This window comes from Papio anubis, chromosome 6, assembly GCF_008728515.1.
Source record: "Papio anubis isolate 15944 chromosome 6, Panubis1.0, whole genome shotgun sequence".
Classification (NCBI taxonomy): domain Eukaryota; kingdom Metazoa; phylum Chordata; class Mammalia; order Primates; family Cercopithecidae; genus Papio; species Papio anubis.
In genome coordinates, this window is record NC_044981.1 from 6,912,011 (window position 1) to 6,917,673 (window position 5,663).

Genomic DNA, 5,663 nt, shown 5'->3' on the forward strand with positions numbered 1-5,663 from the left:
TAATGGAACGGAGTTTCGCTCTTGTCCCCAGGCTGGAGTGTAGTGGTGCAATCTCTGCTCACCATAGCTTCCGCCTCCCAGCTTCAAGCAGTTCTCCTGCCTCAGCCTACCAAGCAGTGTGCGGTGGATCACGCCTCTAATCCCAGCACTTTGGGAGGCCGAGGCAGGCGGATCACCTGAGGTCCAGAGTTTGAGACCAGCCTGGCAAACATGGCGAAATCCTGTCTCCACTAAAAAATACAAAAATTAGCCAGGCGTGGTGGTGAGCGCCTGTAATCCCAGCAACTCGGGAGGCCGGGGTGAGAGAATCGCTTGAACCTGGAAGGTGGAGGTTGCAGTGAGCCGAGATGGCGCCATTGCACTCCAGCGCCAAGAGCAAAAACTCCGTCTCAAAAAGAAAAAAAAAAAAAGAGTAAAAAGCCAAAGAAAGCCAAAGATATGAGTGGGCAAGTGTAGACAGACAGATAAATAGATTGATGACAGATATTCAAAGACACATTCAATAATATTGAAGGAAGCAAAAAATTAAACAAAAATGAAAAATCATTTTTACCCATCAGATTGACAAAACTTTTAAAACTTATAATCAGCCAGTGAGGGTTTGGGAAAATACTTATTTTTGTCTTCATGGGCATTTAAGTTGGTACAACATTTTATGGAACAATTTGAAGATACTTATTAAAAATTTAAAAGTGCATATATTTGAACTCCAGCAAATCCGCTTCTCTATGTCTATCCAGTAGAAATACTGGGAAATGTATTCAGATGACCATGGTGTTTTCTATTGCTACATAACAAATTACCACAAAATAGCTTCAAAGAATACAAAATCGCTGTCCACAGCTTCTCAGGGTTAAGAGTCAGGCACAGCTTAGTTGAGTCCTCCAGTCAGGATCTCAACAGATTTAAGTCAAGGTGTCAGCCCAGTGCGTTTTCTTTTTTAAAATTTTTTACTTTAATTTTTTTCTTTTAAGAGATGAGGTCTTGCTTTGTTGCCTAGGCTTGTCTCAAACCCCTGGGCTCAAGCAATCCTCCTGACTTAGCCTCCCAAAGTGCTGGGATTACAGTTGTGCCCCACTATGCCCCGCTAGCCCAGTGCATTTTTTTTCTTTTTTTCTTTTTTTACTGAGATGGAGTCTCACTCTGTCGCCTAGGCTGGAGTGCAGTGGCATCATCTTGGCTCACTGCAGCCTCCACCTCCCGGGTTCAAGCAATTCTTCTGCCTCAGCCTCCTGAGTAGCCGGGATTACAGGCACCCACTATCACATCTGGCTAATTTTTGTATTTTTTTTTTTTAGTAGAGATGGGGTTTCACCCTGTTGGCCAGTCTTGTCCCAAACTCCTGACCTCAAGTGATTCACCCACCTCGGTCTCCCAAAGTGCTGGGATGACAGGCATGAGCCACCACACCAGGCCCTTTTTTTCTTTGTTTTAGAGACAGGGTCTCCCTCTGTTGCCCAGGCTGGTGTGCAGCAGGAGTGAACCAGTCTACCAGCCAGCCCAGTGTGTTTTCCTCTGAAGGCTCAGCAAGGGAAAGATTTATTCTGAGCTCCCTGAAGTTGTTGGCAGAATTCATTTTATCAAGGTTATATGGGGTCCCCATTTTCCTGCTAGCTGTCAGAGAGGGCCCACTCTCAGCAACTAGAGGTCCTGGGAAGGATCACATGACCTGGCCTCATAACTCCCTTCCTTATGCCCCCTCACACTTCCAATCTCTCCCTTCAGGGATCCCCTTTAAAGAGACCCCCTGATGAGGCCAGACCCACCTAGGATAATCCAAGTTGATCAACCCAATCACAGGGTTGTATCCCATCTGTTTCAGTGTCCTGCCCACACTCAAGGAGAAGGGATGACACAGAGAAGGGGCAGCAAGGTGGGTGGGACTCTCAGGGCAATCGCAGAATTCTGGCTGGGCATGGTTGCTCACATTTATAATCCTAGCACTTTGGAAGGCTGGGACGGGAGGATTGCTTGAGCCTGGGAGTTTGAGGCAAGCCTGGGCAACAGAGCAAAACCCCATCTCTACAAACAATACAAAAATTAGCCAGGCATCGTGGCGTGCACGTATAGTCCCAGCTACTCAGAAGGCTGAGGTGGGAGGATCACCTGATCTCAGGAGGTTGAGGCTGCAGTGAGCCAAGATTGCACCACTGCACTCCAGCCTGGGCAATAGAGTGAGACCCTTTTATTTTATTATTTTTTTCTTTATTTCATTTTATTTTTTTGAGACGGAGTATCACTCTGTCTCCAAGGCTGGAGTATAGTGGCACAGTCTCAGCTCACTGCAAACTCCACCTCCCAGTTCAAGCAATTCTCCTGCCTCAGCCTCCCAAGTAGCTGGGATTACAGGTGTATGTCACTACGCCTGTCTAATTTTTGTATTTTTGGAAGAGACAGGGTTTCACCACGTTGGCTAGATTAGTATTAAACTCCTGACGTCAGGTGATCCACCCGCCTCAGTCTCCCAAAGTGCTGGCATTACAGGCATGCGCCACTGCGCCCGGCTGAAACCTTTTTTTTAAATCTCAGAATTTTGTCTGCCACCACCCATATTAGAGGATGCTCCTGCCAGTAGAGAGTTGGTGAGGATGAAAAACTGGAAACAATGTAGAAATGGTTAAATACGTTGTGAATGCTTACACAGACTATGTACATCTATACTACGGAATATTGGACTGAGTTGTAAAATTGAACGAAATAGATCAAGATGACGTAATAACTAACACAAAAATGGCAAGTTTCAGAATAATACATCCAGTAGGATCCCATGTATGTATTAACAAATAAATGCTAGCTTCCTGCCTCTACCTTTGTCCTCTGAAATCCTCTATTCTGCTGCCAGAGAGGACTTTTCAAAATTCAGATCTGATCAGGCCACCAGCCCCTGAGCCCACCCTGCCCCCCAGGCTTAACATCTAACCTTGGATTCCCATCATTCTTAGGATAAAGCCTAAACAGATATTTATCCTGGCCTGGGATGCGGCCCTAGCTGGTCCCCGCTGCCCCGAGCTCCAGCCACAGCTCTCTGGGTCCACAGTTCTCCCTCTACCACTGAGCCTTACCAGCAACTTCTCTGCTGAAATGCTCTCTAGTCACCCCCCTTTCACCAGGCCCACTTGATTCATGCTTCCAATCTCAATTCTAGCTGGGCACAGTGGCTCATGCTTGTAATCCCCAACACTTTGGGAGGCTGAGGCTGGAGGATCACTTAAGGCCAGTATTCAAGACCAGCTTGGGCAACATAGTGAGACCCTGTCTCTTAAAAAAAAAAAAAAAAAAAGAAGAAGAAGAAAAGAAAGAAAACAAAATCTCAATTCAAATGACAATCTCCTTTCTCAAGCCCCCTGTGTGCCCACAGACCAGCCAGATACCCTGTCACAAGCTCTACCCATGCTCCCTCACCACTCCCATAGTTAGTAAGCCTTCATTTATGTGTGTGTAGATCAGATCATTTATCTGATTCATATCTGTCTTCCCCAAATGACCTTAACCTCCACAAGGACGGGACTTTATCTGGCTTTGCTTACCATTGTGCCTCCAGTGCTTGCTACACTATCTGGCACCAAGCAAGGGCTCAATCAGTATTTGTCTCATGACTCTGGCTCTCCTGTCCCTTCTCATCAGATTTTGCACACCTTGCCCATGCACTTTCACATCTCTGGGGCTGGGCATGTCATTTTGTCCTTTTGAAAGGCCTTGCCACTTTTGAATTGCCTGGCAAACTCCTACTCATTTTGTAAAGCCCAGTTGAAATAACCCCTCTTGAAGCCAAGATAAAATCAAGAAGGAGAGACTGAGCATGGTGGCTTATGCCTGTAATTCCAGCACTTTGGGAGGCTGAGGTGGGCAGATCATGAGGTCAGGAGTTCAAGACCAGCCTGACCAACATGGTGAAACCCCATCTCTACTAAAAACACAAAAATTAGCTGGGCGTGGTGGCACATGCCTGTAATCCCAGCTACTTGGGAGGCTGAGGCAAGAGAATTGCTTGAACCCAGGAGGCAGAGGTTGCAGTGAGCTGAGACCGTGCCATTGCACTCCAGCCTGGTGACAGAGTGAGGCTCCATCTCAAAAAAAAAAAATCAAGAAGAATGCCAAAATGTGAATAATGAAGGGTTGAGATCACAAGTGATATTTATTTCTGTTTTATGCTTCCTAAATGTTTTGCAATGAGTAGCTATTACTTTCATAATTATAAAAAGTAAAATAGACAGATGTTCCAAGATGGCCAACTAGGAAGAGCTCTGGTCTGCAGCTCCCAGCATGATCGACACAGAAGATGGCGATTTCTGCATTTCCAACTGAGGTACCTGGTTCATCTCATTGGGACTGGTTGGACAGTGGGTGCAGCCCACGGAGGGCGAGTCAAAGCAGGGCGGGGCATCGCCTCACCCAGGAAGCGCAAGGGGTGAGGGGATTTCCCTTTCCTAGCCAAGGGAAGCCATGACAGACTGTACCTGGAAAATCGAGACCCTTCTGCCCAAATACTGCACTTTTCTTTTTTTTTTTTTTTTTTTGAGACGGAGTCTCGCTCTGCCGCCCAGGCTGGAGTGCAGTGGCCGGATCTCAGCTCACTGCAAGCTCCGCCTCCCGGGTTCACGCCATTCTCCTGTCTCAGCCTCCCAAGTAGCTGGGACTATAGGCGCCCGCCACCTCGCCCGGCTAGTTTTTTGTATTTTTTTAGTAGAGACAGGGTTTCACCAGGTTAGCCAGGATGGTCTCGATCTCCTGACCTTGTGATCCGCCCGTCTCGGCCTCCCAAAGTGCTGGGATTACAGGCTTGAGCCACCGCGCCCGGCCAATACTGCACTTTTCTAATGGTCTTAGCAAACAGCACACCAGGAGCTTATACCCCACATCTGGCTTGGTGGGTCCCATGCCCACAGAGCCTTGCTCACTGCTAGCATAGCAGTCTGAGATCGACCTGCGAGGCAGCAGCCTGGCAGAGGGAGTGGCATCTGCCATTGCTGCAGCTTGAGTAGGTAAACAAAGCAGCCGGGGAAGCTCGAACTGGGCAGAGCCCACCACAGCTCAGCAAGGCCTACTGCCTCTGTAGACCCCACCTCTGAGTGGGGTCAGAATGGGGTCAAAATCTGAGAGATTTTATCACCACTAAGCCTGCCTTACAAGAGCTTCTGAAGGAAGCACTAAACATGGAAAGGAACAACTGGTACCAGCCATTGCAAAAACATGCCAAATTATAAAGACCATCGATGCTAGGAAGAAACCACATCAACTAATGGGCAAAATAACCAGCTAACATCATAATGACAAGATCAAATTCACACATAACAATATTAACCTTAAATGTAAATGGGCTAAATGCCCAAATTAAAAGACACAGACTGGCAAATTGAATAAGGCGTCAAGACTCATCAGTGTGCTGTATTCAGGAGAATCATCTTACGTGCAGAGACACGCATAGGCTCAAAATAAAGGGATGAAGGAAGATCTACCAAGCAAATGGAAAGCAAAAAAAGCAGGGGTTGCAATCCTGGTCTCCGTTAAAACAGACTTTAAACCAACAAAGATCAAAAGAGACAAAGAAGACCATTACATAATGGTAAAGGGATCAATTCAACAAGTAGAGCTAACTAGCCTAAATATATATGCACCCCATACAGGAGCACCCAGATTCATAAAGCAAGTCCTTAGACACCTAC